This window comes from Astatotilapia calliptera, chromosome 11, assembly GCF_900246225.1.
Source record: "Astatotilapia calliptera chromosome 11, fAstCal1.2, whole genome shotgun sequence".
Taxonomy (NCBI): Eukaryota; Metazoa; Chordata; class Actinopteri; order Cichliformes; family Cichlidae; genus Astatotilapia; species Astatotilapia calliptera.
The window spans coordinates 26,137,333-26,155,008 of record NC_039312.1 but is presented as its reverse complement, the minus strand read 5'-3'; positions in this window follow the sequence as shown (position 1 = coordinate 26,155,008).

The following is a 17,676-nucleotide window of genomic DNA, read 5'->3' as shown; positions in this document are numbered from 1 at the left end:
ATTCTTCTCCATCTTCTTTCTCCCACCTCTCCCCCCTTGCTTTCTTTTGCTGGTCTCATACTGTCTGCATCTGGCCTACTGCTACTCATACTTGATGTAAAAGTGGTGTTGTCATCTAAAAAAAGAAAGAAAGAAAAGAACAAAAAAGAAAATGACAATGGCAAAAAATTATTTTACTTGAGAGATGGTTTTTGTCGGAGCTGTGCTATTGTCACTTCATTAAAAATCCATGTAATCTTCAAAAGACATGACAGTTACAGTGCACATCATTTTTGTGGACACTGGTGTACAGAAGCTTTGACTCTAAATCATTGAGGATTTCTTTTTGCTAAAGTATTCTCTCTGTTTACCTACCTCATGAAGTCAGTGTTATTCAGACAATAAGATGCAATGTGCACATGTTTTCACTCTGCCTCTCACTTTTTATAATTCTGTGATACAATATTAATGTTTGCACATGTAAAAACCAAACAACTAGCTGTCACATTTTCCATATATCAGTACTACTTCCTTCCTACTGACCACTGAATCTTTACAGTGACATGTACTCAAAGCTGTGATGTGAAGTATCAGTGAAATATTGAGATAAACTGAATTCAGTGTGTTGACAGTTACACCGCAGCTTGAAGCACAGTCACCGGGTTGTTGCAAGAAGAAAATGACAGCGATCCATCAGTCAACAATTATTGTAATCAACTTTTCAGTACCTGATGTCCTAAAATAATTAATCTCACAAGTACTTCTCTGGAGGGTTTTATTCTTTTTCTGTTTAAATCTGAGATAAATGAACATACAGCACAAAAGGAAATGGATGATTGAATTAAGAACAAATGAGGTGAAATGGATTTAGATGGAGTAAACTTGTTGTCTCAGGCAGAGAGCTGCACTTGCATGCATACACATCACATATAAAGCAGCGCACCACCAGGACCTTGTCCCTCCCTACTCATTGCTTTACTCACCTGCCTAACTGGATATTTAACAGCTTTTTCCCTTCCCTATCACATTCCTAACACCAGCAGAGAGAAACAATTACCCTCAACTCTGCTACTAAAATGACAATGCGACATCCTCTTCACTTTACACCATCCGACTGTTAACCATATGTGGTAATTACCTTTCTCCAGCATCTTCACAGTCACTTTATTAGTCCCCTAACAAGGCTTTTTAAAATATAAATAGCGGCCAATGAAATGGCAATTAACCTTGCAAATAGGTATAAATGACTGTCCAGGAGATAAGGCTATTGACAGGTACTGTCAGAGTGAAGGAGGGAGAGAAGGCACAGGAGAGAAAGAGGGAGAGATGGGGATAAAAGAGGGAAAAAGCAGATGGAGAAACAGGGAATGGTAGGAGATGATGCAGCCCATAGGCAAACTACTCCCACGGGCCATTGTTTGTTGTGTCTGCGTTCGACTATTGTTTCGGCCCCTATTAACCTCTTGGCCTGCTGCGCGAGAGCGGGACGGGGTGGGCGGATTCAAAATGACAGACATGGCCCAATGACATGGGAGGTGAGGAGTGGTTTTAACAGGGGCTTAGGGGCATTGGGGACTCAGCTGTCTGGCTAAATAAAGAGGGGAGGTGAATGTAAGATAGCGTTTCTGTGTGTTTTTAAGACGAAACTGGGGGGTATGAGTAGCTGACCAGAAGGGGGAGGAGTTGGTCAGCCTATGACTTAGTGCAGATCTCTGATTTGCACCTCAGACAGTGCTCATGCCTCTCTGGCCCAGGACTGTCCTTATGGATGTATAGACTGTTTGTAAGTTGTTCTGGGAAAATGTCTGCCTGCTACATTTTTGCACTACGAACATAAACCTGTATTTTATAGTACAGTTTTACTTTTTCACTGACGTGACAGAAATGCTCTCTGTTAGATTAAAAAACAGGAAGTCAAAGTATTTTAAAAGATGCTCATCATTGATGTGCAGGTTGTCCACTTATAAAAGTGCTTGGATACAGCACTACTTTGTAATTCTTGCTTGTGGATTTCCATTTTGCTTTTATATTTGTAATCCTTTTGCATTGCCTACTCATAGTACGTGCCCTTCTCACCTTAGTATTTTTTACACTCTCTTGATCTAATTTTTTTGCAATATTTTTCTTTGTCTGAATCAAGACTTTAAGTATGTAGAGGATAAGTATTCTGTGTGGTTCACGTAGCCTTCTTATCCTGTGAGTTAGAAATGACTGAACCTGACTTTATTCTCACATTTGCACAAAGACAGCCAGGCAGTCAGCCCGGCACCCGAAGTTGGGTTTATACATAAAAGATTTAACTGAGAACAAAACAGAGGAGAAACTGGCACGTACAAAACTGAACCTATAGTAAAATATTGTAATCTCACTTGCCAAATCATTAGGTATATCTTGCTAGTACTGAGTTGGATCCACCTTTTGCATTTACTAGTGCCTTTATTCATTGTGGTATAGATTTACAGAGATTTTAACTGTCTTAAAGTTACATCCATATTGACATGATAGCATCCCACAGTTCCTGCAGATTTTTCAGCTGCACACCCATGATGTAAATCTACTGTTGAACCACATCCAGAAGGCACTCTACTGGATTGGGATTTGGTGACTGTGGAGGCTTTTTGAGTCCAATGAACCCAATTTCATGTTCAACAAGCCGATTTGATTGGTATATGAAGGGATGGACATGGTCAGCAACAGTACTCACGCTGTGGCATGCAAACAAAGCTAAGTTGGTACTAAAGGGCCCAAACCATGCCAAGAAACCAGAGTGAACCACAAATGCAAGGTGAGATGGATCCTTGTTCTCATGTTGTTTACACCACATTATTCTGACCATCCAAATGTTTCAGACCAGGTAGTGTTGTTCCAATCTTTTATAGTCCAATTTTGGTGAGATTTTGTGAATTGGAGCCTCAGATTTCTGATCAGTCAGGAGTGGCGCCTAGTGTTGTCGTCTTCAGTTGCTTCAAGATTTGATATGTTGTGCTTTTGAGATGCATAACGTGTTAAACATGAGTGGATATTTCACTTACTGTTGCCTTCTACCAGCTTCTTCTCTAATCTCAGGGATCAACGAGGCATTTTTACCCAGAGAACTGCTGCTTACTGGAATTTTTCACCTTTTCGGACCATTCTCTGTAAACCCTGAAGATGCCTGTGCAGGAAAATAGATCAGTAGAGCAACGGCTTCTCATATATTCCAATAAGGTCATCTGTCACCAAAAATCATGCCATATTCTGAGTCAATTAAATCACCCTACGTGCTATTTGAACTTCATCAGGTAGTTTCACCATGTCTGAATACACTTGGTTGCTGCCAGTTCAACAAGTGTACCTAGTGAAGTGGCCGGTGAGTGTGTACTCAGTGTGTCTTTTGAAAACAGCAGCAAAAAAGCATTTAATATGTTTTTCAGATTTTATGACTTCAAGTTAAGACTTTCCAAGATAAGAGACTTGTTCAAGGCAGCAGGGATCCTTCTCACAGTGGTTATAAAAAGACACTTGCAAAAGTCACTGTTTCTTAACCAATACATGTCTTACTGCATCAGCCAGAAGCCGCATTACAAAAAAATAACCTTCCATTGCTTTGCACCATTTCCTGCTAACGAATGATGCGGTCTCTGCCTCCACCTATGTGTTCAAGTATTACAGGATTGTGACAAGAGGCGAGCTAACCCTTGAGAGCTGTACCTATGCTCTAGTCAGGAGTGAAACGATAGCTCTTTGCCACACATTGAGAGCCAGTGGGAAGAAGAAGCTGGAGGAAGGAAGCCCTAAGAGGATGAACCGTGGGATTTAGAGTCCTGTGGGTAGGGCAGAATGCCAGATATACTAGCTGAAAGTCCTGTGGATCAGATGAAGCTGTCAAACAGGGCAGTGAGATGAGAGAGCCATGGGGAGAGGGAGCTTGGAGATGGAGGCCAGGCAGGGAAGCTCGACAGATAGCAGAGACAGAGAGCTTAGGCTGAGGATCAGGGCTGTTTTACAGGAAACTGTCAAAAGGTAGGAAGAAAAAGGGAGCTGAGATAGGGTGTGACTAGAGAATCAATGAGGTGAATGGAAAGTTCAACACAAAATAATTCCCACAAAGGTTAGATTAAGAAAATGATATAAGGTAATTTGGGGCTTAAATTATTATTGTGAATGAATGCACAGGAGACTACTATGTGGAAACAGGTCAAGCTCTTAAAATCAGCTGCCAGCTTCAGCTATAGCCACTTGAGAAACAAGATATAAAGGGTCAGGCAGTGGAAATCTTAGAGTAGAATCGACAAGACATATGAGCTGTGTTTAACACGTCCTTGTATGTCTGGACCCATTCAGGGAGCCTGGGAAAGTAGTGTTAAATTACGCAGAAGGAGGTAGCGGGACCTTGTCAGGACATGGCGTGGTGTTGTGGAGGGAAAAGCGGATGGACGTGGCACTGGTTTGTGCCCCCCGGAGTGCCCTGTCAGGCCTCATGACCACATTGTGTGACCACACACAGATGCCCACACACACACACACAGACACAAACACACAGACATTACAATGGAAGAGGAGAGATTACAGGGCAAAAGAGGGAAAGGGGGCCATAGGCTTATTATCGCCTTCGCCTTTTAACCTCTGGAGTTTTGAACTTTTAAGACTCTTTGTTTCTCTTTATTGGATACTTTAGCTTTTTCAATCCTGCCTGTCCTTCAAGTAAAATCCACACTACTGAAAATGAAATCCAGATTCCCATTCATTTATCAGACTTTTGTAAACTTTTGCCAGTATTTTAAACTGAAAGATATTATCTGACTGGTATTAACGATTCATTTTGTGCCTCTGTATGTATAATTTGTGATGTATGTACATTAGCCTCTTTTGGTGCATTTTGTCATTACACATATTCCACCCACATGGTTGGTTTGTGTCTATAGAAAATAAAATGCCATTATTAAAGACCAGTGTCATTACTGTATTTAGCCACCAGGGACACAGCTGTCACTATCTTTTTTTCTGTTGGTTCTGCTTTAAAGACAAAGTGTTTTGTTATTCATCTTAAACATAAAGTCCTTCACCTTCAATAAACATGAATGATTATATAGCGGCTGCCACCAAAACTCACACTGAAACGCCATATAAAGCCTGACAGTCTGCTTATCGATCAGCAAAGCATTGATCATACAGCCTGACACACTGTTGCACTGCTCATTAGGTGAACATTAACATGCAGCCACATGAACTTAAATCAAGCTCTTCCTCATCATTTACACAGATCACTGGGCAAAGCTTTGTAAGGTACATCTCTGACCAGATCTGGTTTCGTTGCTACCATCAGTGAGAAGCTGAGATGCATCTGAATCATTTTGGTTAATAGATTTAATTCTGTTGCTGTTCTTGATTTATGTCATTGTTCAATTGCTGGCTTATCTAACAGGATGCCAGTGCTTCAACTGGTATGTCCACCACAGCTTGTTCAGCACAAAGCAGACACCTTGATGCGCTTGAGCAAATTCATATGATGTGTCACATGTGACACATCAAACTTATTGGTAATGTCACAAGAAAAACAATGGTGTGCTTGGTTTCAACGTAACTTTATTCTTTCATGAGTTATTTACAAGTTTCTGACCACTTATAAAATGTGTTCAATGTGCTGCCCATTGTGTTGGATTGTCAATGCAACCCTCTTCTCCCCCTCTTCACACACTGATAGCAACACCGCAGGACAAATGCCAGCACAGGCATCCAGTATTTTGGATATGAGAGGAAATTCAGAGTCCACATGAAGTATTTTCACAATATATCGAAGCACACAGTGTGTACGTGTCCTTGTTCCTTCTCTGCTGTTCTCTTCTGCCTCGATCCGCAGCTTCTGTCTGTTTTTGTCTGTTTCAAGGTGCTACAGAATGACATTCAGTCCCCAGTCTGATTCTCTATTGTACTGTGTGGAGCAAAAACCTTGATGTGAAAAGTTGATGCTTAGCTGATAGATGTGGTCAGACCTTTCGGTTGGCGTTGTTGCATACAGCTGGTGAATGTCTTCCTCTGATGTGTCTGCAGCATCACTGCTGAATGAGGTATTGGAACAACAGAATAACCGTAAAATTGTGTTTTTTATGGCAAGGGTATGGAGCCATTTTCATTCAGCATATTCTGCGACACTTCAGGGGTTACAAATCGGATTAATAAACGCCTAATTATTTTGAAAGGAAATTCCTCTGGCTTTAATCGAATATTAATCACTGCTTATCGTTGTCTTTTAGTCTCACTTAATTACCATGCTTTTTTGCTTTTTGCATTTTTTTTGCCTGTTCTCTGGGATGTGCACAGATAAAATGGTTAGTAATGGCACGGCTGAGTCACAGCTTTTATTTTTAATACACTCGATTATCCATGTTTTTTACTCCACCCAAACCCAGTTTTATAGTGGATAAGACCTTGAATGTTTTCGCTATGCTATACATTAAAGCATTTTTCAAACATAATATAGAAAAACAGTATGGAAAACATATTTCTTCTTTAAATGAAAACATTGTAGATGCTGAAAACTGTCATTTAATATAAATTATACACAGTACTTGTGTAAAAGTGTGGAAAACTACTGTATTTCCTTTATAGTTTTACTAAAGCACTCTCCTTCAAGGTTTCAGGTGTCAATTCAGTTTGTGATTTTAACAAGATAAATTTAATCAAGGCACAAATCAATCTACAACCTCGTTTTCAAAGTTGGAATACTGTGAAAAAAGTAAATAACAACAGAATGCAAAGATTTGCAAATCATTTAAAGCCTGCATTTAATGAGAAGAAAATTACAAACAGTCTATGAAATGTTCATTTTAAATTTGATCCAAGCAACATGTTGGAACAGAGGAAGATTGCATATCCTCTTCTTTTATTACTCCAAGTGCTTAAAAGTGACTTTTAAGCGATTTTCCCCCCCTCATTCTTGCTTAATATAGGACTTCAATTGCAGTTAGAGGCAGCCTCTAACATATTTTCTTTATTTCATAATGCATGTATTATTATTTTTTAATTAAAGGGTGTCATTTGGGCTTGGCTACAGCAATAAACGCTGGGCCACTTTAGTAACTGTTTTGACGTTACAGAGCTATGCTTTTGTATTCGGTGTAGAATGCGGTTTTGCATTTGCTTGAGGAAATAAGCAAGACATTTCCTGGAAGAGTCTGAAGGACAGCATGTGAAAAACCAATGAAAGACAGAGACTGAGACTCCTGGTTGTACAGAAAAAACAGCCAAGGAATGAGCAGCCTATCTCTCAAAACTATGCCCAAAAAGGTATGCATTCGAACAGTTTCTCATACATATATTTAAAATAACACCTTATTTTGAATTCAAGTTTTTTTTTATGTAAATATGTAAGTTTTAAAATCTTAAACCACACAAAAAAGTAAAAAAAACACAGATTTTTCCACGCTGCGTCACTCCAAATGCTATATATAGCCTTCAGTACTGTTAATGCATTAACAGCAAGTTATGTAACTCATGGATGCCACGTGCTTTCATCATGCACCCCCATATTATGCTGGCATTTAAAATATGCGCTGGTGGTCCATTTCATCTTGAAACCAGAGAATGCATTGTGAGAAAAGAGTCCCACACAGAAGGTGACGACGTTTGTGGCTTATGTTTATAAATGATCGTCTTAAATAGCATTTTATGACACAGTAGCAATCAAGAGACCCACTCTGTATTGGTTTTTGGCTTCACTTTTAGAAGTTGCTGATTAATGTAATAATTGATGACAAGTTGCTTTCAGTTTCTGTAAAATATTACACAACTTTTCTGGAGTTTTTTGAAATGTGCTGCCAACATCAAACTGAGATAAGCTTTTGTTTTAAATACATGTAAAAAAAAAAATCTCTATTTCAGCATCTCATATGATTTAAGTATTGTTTTCAATTAAATGATGGATTTAAATAGTTTACAAATGATTGCTTTGCATGCTGCTTTTATTCACATTTTACACAGAAACTTTGAAAATAGGGGAATGAACGGTTTGCATTTATCATTAGATTATACAAGAAAAGTCACTTTTTTCCTTTGGTGCCCATCCTTTACCTGTGGCTACACAAAGAGATGGACATTTCTGCCATCGTATCATATGTGGAGACTGAGGCATTTGTCTCCAGGGCACTGACTGACCACACATACAAATCTTTGCTGTGTCCAACCCGAATATTCCCTGACGTGTCGGTCCAGCGCCCAGGGAGTATAATTTAACGTGATTGGCCAGCTCTGCTGGAAGGCATGATTCTGGCCTGTCCAACACCGTACATCACTGTGGCCTAGGGGCACTGTAGAAAGGGGGGGGTAGGATTTTATCCTGGTCCAGTTAACACCGGTGATTTAGATGAAGGAAAAGTCTGGTTGCATGTTTTTTGGGGGGAGATTTTTGCCTACTATTTTGAGGGGTTCTTTTACAGTTGACATTCACTTGGAGGATTTTCTTTTCCAACCCATGTAGTCTCTCCACTTTCCTTTATTTTGTTCTCTCACACGGTTTCCCCCTCTTAACACTTCAATTGCTCTCATACGCATACGCACAAACGGTGTGCAATCTAGCATGTGCTCTTCTTTTGTTTCTTGATTGTGACACGCAGTGCTTTGGGCCAAACTGGGGAGCACAAGGGATGCTTAGCCTGATTCTGTCTCTCAGTGCCCCTGGATGCCCTGCAGGCCAAAGGAGATGGCCTGGGAAACTTTGCCATGTGCCTTACTTACATCATGTATGACATGTTTAGAACTGCCCTCGCTGTTTGTCATGTAAAAAATAGATCATTCAGGTTGCTTTATATGTTTGTCGGTGTAAAATGATTGCGTTAAGGAATTCATGTATTTGCATTATTCTTTTATCCTCACCGTATCACTGTTTCAGTTTTATACTTTCACTTTTTATACTGTGTGTGGTTTATATAAACACAAATGCAAGCAAAGTAATAAGAAAAGGGCTGGCAAAAGGGAAACTGATTAATTAACTGTTGTTCCTATGCCACCACCTGGCACGATGCATCCACTGGGTGGGTATTGCCAACTGTATTTCTTTTCTGTCTTGCAGGAAAAAAAGTCTGTAGGACTCCAGACTGCACTGTAATAACAGCAGTAAGCTACACTGTCTACAAATGAGCTATGCCACCCACCTTTCCTTTACCATAATATCTTCAAAGAGGTGGAGATAGAGGGTGGTGGTTATCGTTGCGAGGGGAGATGTAGAGCGCAGCCGATTATCCTCTAATTAACGCTGATACCTCCCCCATGGACAATGTCCCATCTCATCAGTGGGCTGCTGCGTCTTAATGTTAGGTGCTAACTGCCTCTTTCGCATATGTCAGTCCTCGTTAAGGGACTATGGCGTGCTGTAATGTCCTTCTGTTTAATGGCTTGTAAAAAGATGGTTAACCCTCACTATTTAGCTTCTCTCCTTTTTCTCTTCTGGGTGCCGCCGCGAGATGACAGATACTGCATGATCGAGCGCTCTTTAGGGGACTTTAATTGCAGACAGAGAGTACCTGCAAACGAGGATGTTGATAGAAGGTAAATGATTTCCACCTTAGCCATATGAGTGCCACAGTGTTAAACCGAGCAGAGTCACAGTTTGGTTACAAACAACTTGTTAGGGTGAGTGTTATTAGCAGTTAAAATTATTAGCTGTCTGTTAATACATTATTCTTCATACTGGGTTGATTCATGAATAAAGTACAGTTTTACCACAGCTATTCCATAATCATTAACGATGACACGTGAGTACACGTGTAACCCCCCCCTCCCGGAACAATTAAACGTTTTCCTTTTGAACTTCACTTCGGCTTTCATTAACCAGTAAGCACGTCTCAGAAATCTATTACTCAGTATAACTTTTACTCTTGCCATTAGTCCGTAAGGCAGTCACACATGAACTGTCACTTCTCAGTATGTGTGTCTTCACTAGACAACAGTAAGAATTCTTCTAATGTCAAGAGCAATGTTTCCTTTTTCTCTCGGCATCTCCTCGCTCATCCTCTCTCCACCCCCGCCCCCACCTCCATCTATGCATTCTTGTTGTATTATGAAAAAAGCAAACACAATTATTTTTGATTTCCCGTTTGCCTGAGCAGTACATTTGGCCCACCCCTCTCTCCCCCGACCCTCTTGATTGAGGGCTAATGAAAAAGCTGTCCTGAGCGTCGCTCCCTCCCTGTATCCATTAAGAATAATTAGACGGGAACAATTTTGATGCCTGTAACCTCGGCGAGTGTGGCTAATGGTGTTATAAATTGCTCCTTGTCCTGGGCCCTGCAAGCATTGGCGCGCGGCAGTGGGGGCGAGACGCTTAATTCAAAAGCACTCTGTCAACAGCACTGATTTGTGTGGTTAATGAGAGCGTTTAAAACAACAGGCGCAGCTCATGCATCCTAATGCTGATGGCAGGAGCAGGTTCGATAAAGAGGCTTGTCCACCATAATTAGCCGCGACAAACGCCCAGGATTAAGAGACAGGGGGCCGTGCATAGTGTGCCCTCTTAAAATGAGCCCGTTTGCTCTCACTCTCCCTTTGCCTCTGTTTGACTGACTCTCTCCTTATATCCTCTTTAACAGCATGACTAACTGCATTTTTCTGTCATCTGTCTCTTTTGGTCAGACAAATTGAATGCCATATTTTTTTTAAGAATTCGCTGTAGCTTTTCCTTTTTTAATTAATTTATTTTTTGATGTATAATAGATGTTTCTGAGGCAGTAGAAAGATTAAAGTCTAAGATGGCTCTTTGGGACAGGGCCTGCTGGTAGGGATACATGTTCTCTTCTCGTAAAATGTCCTATTTTCTCCCCTTGAGTCGACCCATTTCTCCGATGATCTTCATTACATTTTTTACTCTCTGCATTGAACTGATCTGTGTCCCTCTACCTGTGCATCTTAATTTATTCCCTCCCTCCCTCCCTCCCTCACTCTCTCTTTGATGCCCATTTTCACTTTTGTCCAGTTTCTGTAACTCACTGTCAGCTTTTACAGCAGTAAAAGGAGTATGCCTGTGGGCTAAAGGCCTCAGGCTAAGATGTAAGGAAGTCATGAAACTTTAGCAGTACCTGAAAGCTGTCCCTTTGTGCTGAATTCCTGAGACAACAACTCAAAGAAATTAAGTGTCTTCATACTTCTTTTTAAAAGCCAAAGTAAAGAAGGGGAAAATAAACAGAACAACTACAGAAACCGATTCTGGTCACTTTGGTCGCTGCGATTGCAACGGACCTCAAATTGGGTAAAAGTCTTAAGACTGGGGTGAAATTTATCCTTTCTAGTCTTGTCCGTGTCTTAAAGGGGACTTTAATATGTTTTAATCGGCTGCATTCTGCAGAAGGTCTTCCAAAGGACTGTGTATGTGTCTCTGTAATGGATGGAGAAGCAGAGTGTGACAAAGCCAGGTCCATTTTAAAAGGTGTTCAATTCCCCTGTAAATGCAGGCTGACAAGATTAATTGAGCATTACAAATGGTAAACTCTGATACCCACAGCTCAAAAAATGGGAGCGCATGCACAAAGATGCAGGTGTTGACACACAAAAACACACAAACATACATAAACACGTTGATATATGCATACAAACACATATATATTGTGTTAATAAACACACTGTAATGTGCACATATCTGCACACCAGTGTGTTTTCTTGCACACACATACAGCATACGTGCACGCACACCCCTGCTGGCCTCCCTCAGCCTACTTCGGTGTCTTGCCCAACACAAATGACTTGATGGGCAGTTAAATGCAGGGGTCGAGGGTTAAATGAACACCGTTGTTTATGAGGATGTGGTGTGAATCCATTTGCATTCTAATATTTGCTCTGTTCTGAAGACACACACACACGTAGACACACACACACATACTCACAGGGCCCGTTATGGGCAAAAGGGAGGGTGCGAAAGGAGGGGAGATGACTGGTGGACGGCTTGTTTTAAAATCCCATTATCAAGTTATTTATGGAATTCATGGCCTGACAACCTCTGTGACCTTGTTTTGTTAAACATGAACCAGACACGATTCCAACACGTGGTGCTGCCTATTAGCTTTTGTTTTCAATAGCCTTAAAATGTCAGCAACTTCAATCACCCTTTGGGCAGCTTTCCACTTGTGTGTTTTGGCCCTCATCAAACGGACACACGGTACACATATACAAACACAATCTCTCGCATTTAGGTGTGCATAAGAGTATGTATGCGTAAGAGCACTCACGCATGCAGCCATAATCACTCACAGGCATGATGAAAGTGTGCACACTTGCACAGAATTATAGAAATGGGCGCACATGCACAAACAACATTTACACACACAAAATTCAAAATGTATAGCTTCACACTCGCTTCAACTATCCCAAAACAAGGCCCCCAGACAGATGCCACCCCTCCCCAGACCAGACCCCATTACTCCCTGTCTGTATTTGTGTTTGCTTGGAATTTAACCCAATCACTATGATTCGTCATGAGCTAACCGACACAGAAGGATGAAATCCATGCAAATCCCAACAACCTCTTTACCCTAATGCCCCTGTTTAAACATGGAAGGACCTTTCATTTTCCTTCAGCTATCAGCAACAGACATAAGTCAGCAACAACTCATTACATGTAAACAAATTGAGGGATTATTCAAAGATGTTTGGCTTGCAAGGTTGTTTTCAAAATTGGCTTGGTAACCGCGTTCACTTAAGGTGTAAAATACTGTTTTTATTTGTGTCTATTGTGGTTTACTGTATATTTTTGTGTTTATTGGGTGGTTAACCATCTGGATTCTGTCACCTCCTGACCTGTGTCAGGAAGGCATTGCATGCGGTCTGGGTCATAGCTGCTTAGAGATAGGCCAATACCTCAATTTCAACCTCAATTGAAAATAGATATCAAGTTTTACATTATCAGTGCATTGTGATCTTGTATCACATCAGAGTTGTTCATGAACTTTTTGTTGTATTGTATACACTAAGATTTGTTCAGTTATGCACAAGTCACAAAATGCATGTTATCCTACTTGATCAGCAACTGTAATTTTAGCTTCTAAAATTTCGCGTATTTCCTGAAAACAAATACGCGAAATGTATTTGTTTTCAGGAAAAAAACAGTGCAGTGCACTTTACCGTTAACTGTTAAATTCTATTAGCAAGTTTCTCCATTTAATCCCTCGTTCCTCAGGTTGCTCCACTGTATAACTGCACAGTTCAGTCTATAAATATATTATGATTGTGCCCGTTTCAATGAAGAACAGAGATCTTACAGTTTCACAATGTTCCCTGGCTCCATCATCTCTTTCTTGTTATTTGCCCACAAAACTCTGAGCAACGCCACTGGCAAAGATCAAGTATTTGAAGAGGGCAAACGTAAAATCGAGCCGCAGACTGCCCCTGTGTGTCTTGCATTATTTAACGAGGCCCCAGCTGTGAGGCATGGAAGATTAAATCCCCCACATTCTAACATATGCCAGCTAAAAGACTTTAACACCAGTGTGGGCCAGTGCCACCAGGCAGAAACAGACTAAAACAACAACATATAAGCAGCCCTCACGTACTTCGCGATACTTTTTTAACCATTTAAGAAGATCAAGCCTAACACTGATTAACATTTAGTGATCAACTGTGGCAGCTATAGGTCTGCCACAGGCCAAACTTCACTGTGCAATGTCAATCCATTATATATTGGATAAAGAATATATTTAATGGTTTTAGAAATGAATACATTATCCTTGGGTTTTTGTGCAGCCTCCAACACTAACCAGGCATTAACAACTGTTTGAATGTTGATCTTACTTTTTTCCACAATTTCCCGAAGACTTTGAGAATAACTGGAAAAATAATAAACAAGAAAAAGTGTTATACTGAAGAAATTTGCAAGCTACTCACAAGAAATTCAAATAAATAATTTAAAGCAAAATAATTTCAGTGTTTAATGATATAATGTAGATGAAATGTTAGTGAGCTACCTGGTAGACACTAGAGTGCTTTTATAGGTTGTAGATATAATGATGCTTCATTGTGTTTATTCCCAAAATAGGAACAAATAATGAGCAACTGAACTGTACCAACAATTCACATATATTAAATTAGGCAAAGGTAAATATTTCTATACTGGTTGGCCATTTGATTTCAAAACACAAGAATTGGCCAACCCTTTAACTTTAAACATACTCTTCAGTTTTATAACGATGGGAATAACAACAAAGGACAGGATGTAGAATGTATTTTGTCTCAAGCATTTCTTCTTCTACAGCCACATTTTCTCTGACGTGTCACTGCAAAACAGTTTAGCAGTGAAGGGATTCAGCAAGCAAGCATCTCTCAACATGACCATATATACGGTGGAATTAATTTACCCCAAGTTGACAGCACAAGCAAAACAATAAAGTCAATAAAAATAAAGTCCGTTTATTCCCCGTAAAGCAGGTTGACAGAGAAAGCCACTGTGTGAACAATCAACAAGCTTGTAAACATGGCTCGCGGTCATCAGCTGTTGTGAGCTACTCAGATTCCTGTGCTTTCTCCTTTCTTTACTGTCGGAGAGTGGCCTCATTACAAGTAATTATATGTTTAAATGCTGTGAGAATAAAGTTCAAACAAGGCCCGGAGAAAGCTTGCATCAGCTGCAGTGGTGGATAACAGTGCAAGTGAATAAAATTGCTTCAATTCTTCTGCATGTTGCAGAAATTTGTATCAGAGCAGACAAACAGACATGTTACTTTTATAGTGAAGGAGGAATGTATTTCACTGGAATTAAATTCCGTTCTAAAGAGTTCATTCTCGACAATTTAATCTGCACTTGCACTGACGCGTATGTGCAGTTTGGAGAAATAAAAAGGTGCGCACACATGCACAAATGTACACTGACTCGCACATAAAGCCCTGGGACGTTGTGCAGGTGGTTGTCATTGCCCCAGGAAAGAGTCGTTTTCACTAAAGAAGAGGTGCCAAAACACAGTAACTGGGTACAGGCCAACAACTGGGTAAGTGCTTTCCAGAGAGGAGAGAGGAAACTGAATAAGCAAGAGAACTTTTTGAGCAGTACTGACATGTTGGCTGCAAGATGAACCAAGTTCAGACTGAGTCCCAATGCCTAATTGGGCATTCCTTACCTAGGTCTCTAATTCAAAGTAAATGCAGTGATTTTTTAATATTCTCTTAGTTTAAAATAATGATGTTTTACTATAACTGAGTCAGAAGTACAGTGGGGCAAAAAAGTATTTAGTCAGCCACCGATTGTGCAAGTTCCCCCACCTAAAATGATGACAGAGGTCAGTAATTTGCACCAGAGGTACACTTCAACTGTGAGAGACAGAATGTGAAAAAAAAAAGAAAAAAAAAAAAAAGAAAAATCCATGAATCCACATGGTAGGATTTGTAAGGAATTTATTCGTAAATCAGGGTGGAAAATAAGTATTTGGTCAATAACAAAAATACAACTCAATACTTTGTAACATAACCTTTGTTGGCAATAACAGAGGTCAAACGTTCACTATAGGTCTTTACCAGGTTTGCACACACAGTAGCTGGTATTTTGGCCCATTCCTCCATGCAGATCTTCTCGAGAGCAGTGATGTTTTGGGGCTGTCGCCGAGCAACACGGACTTTCAACTCCCGCCACAGATTTTCTATGGGGTTGAGGTCTGGAGACTAGCTAGGCCACTCCAGGACTTTCAAATGCTTCTTACGGAGCCACTCCTTTGTTGCCCGGGCGGTGTGTTTTGGATCATTGTCATGTTGGAAGACCCAGCCTCGTTTCATCTTCAAAGTTCTCACTGATGGAAGGAGGTTTTGGCTCAAAATCTCACGATACATGGCCCCATTCATTCTGTCCTTAACACGGATCAGTCGTCCTGTCCCCTTGGCAGAAAAACAGCCCCATAGCATGATGTTTCCACCCCCATGCTTCACAGTAGGTATGGTGTTCTTGGGATGCAACTCAGTATTCTTCTTCCTCCAAACACGACGAGTTGAGTTTATACCAAAAAGTTCTACTTTGGTTTCATCTGACCACATGACATTCTCCCAATCCTCTGCTGTATCATCCATGTGCTCTCTGGCAAACTTCAGACGGGCCTGGACATGCACTGGCTTCAGCAGCGGAACACGTCTGGCACTGCGGGATTCGATTCCCTGCCGTTGTAGAGTGTTACTGATGGTGACCTTTGTTACTTTGGTCCCAGCTCTCTGCAGGTCATTCACCAGGTCCCCCCGTGTGGTTCTGGGATCTTTGCTCACCGTTCTCATGATCATTTTGACCCCACGGGATGAGATCTTGCGTGGAGCCCCAGATCGAGGGAGATTATCAGTGGTCTTGTATGTCTTCCATTTTCTGATGATTGCTCCCACAGTTGATTTTATCACACCAAGCTGCTTGCCTATTGTAGATTCACTCTTCCCAGTCTGGTGCAGGTCTACAATACTTTTCCTGGTGTCCTTCGAAAGCTCTTTGGTCTTGGCCATGGCGGAGTTTGGAGTCTGACTGTTTGAGGCTGTGGACAGGTGTCTTTTATACAGATGATGAGTTCAAACAGGTGCCATTCATACAGGTAACGAGTGGGGGACAGAAAAGCTTCTTACAGAAGAAGTTACAGGTCTGTGAGAGCCAGAGATTTTCCTTGTTTGAGGTGACCAAATACTTATTTTCCACCCTAATTTACGAATAAATTCTTTACAAATCCTACCATGTGAATTCATGGATTTTTTTTTCACATTCTGTCTCTCACAGTTGAAGTGTACCTCTGGTGCAAATTACTGACCTCTGTCATCATTTTAAGTGGGGGAACTTGCACAATCGGTGGCTGACTAAATACTTTTTTGCCCCACTGTATCTATAGATAATAAAATAAAATGTATTTAAAACAACATACCATTGTGCAAAGTGTAGTGTGTTTCCAGCTTGCCATGACTGCTGAGTGAGCAGAATAGAAAAATTGTTAAGTGGTCTTTTAAGGCACTCTTGTGCATTACAATTTAGTACAGGATGTTTTTGGACATTCGGTTGTTGTGAATTTCTTGTATGACAATAAAAAAAATGTGATGCTACATGCCAGAAACAACTTTTCACTTCTTTAAAGTCAACATGTTCATTTGCAAAGAAAGCATGCTAAAATAAAGCTAAAGATCCTGCAAGTTGATGCTTGAACCGACCCTAAGTAAGCAGATACAGCTTTTATAGCAGGGCACAAATGTGAGGATGAACACGCTTGTACCGTTGCAGATAAGCAGAGGAAAGGTTGGACAGTGCATCTCTAGAAACCGTGCAGGCTACTGGAAAACTAACAAAGCAAATATAAAAAGAAATGTATTCGTATAGCAAGAAATGTCTCACACAGTAGCTTTTTTTGATTAAGAACCCCAACACTAATCAGTTCACAAGCAGATGTTTGATAGAAGTACATCTGGTTTTTAAAAACAATAGTGTTTAATAAGCCTCTTTGTGCTCTCGGGTGACAAACAATCTCAAGCATGTCTTAAGCATTGTTTATTTATTATTATTGCTATTATTGTTGTTACTTCTCAGTTGGCGTGCACTGATATCAGCCACTGGATCTCTTTTTCTTTTTTAATTCTACTAAAACACTTAAATAATTATTTAAAACACGTTGCTTTTGATTTTGACCTCTAAACGCATTAAAGGCATTTTCATGTCTGTGTTTATGCTTCATGTTATCCAGTGAGAGTGCGGTTCAGATTTTTCTCTGGGTATCCTCTAACATGCAAATACAGAATCTACTTTTC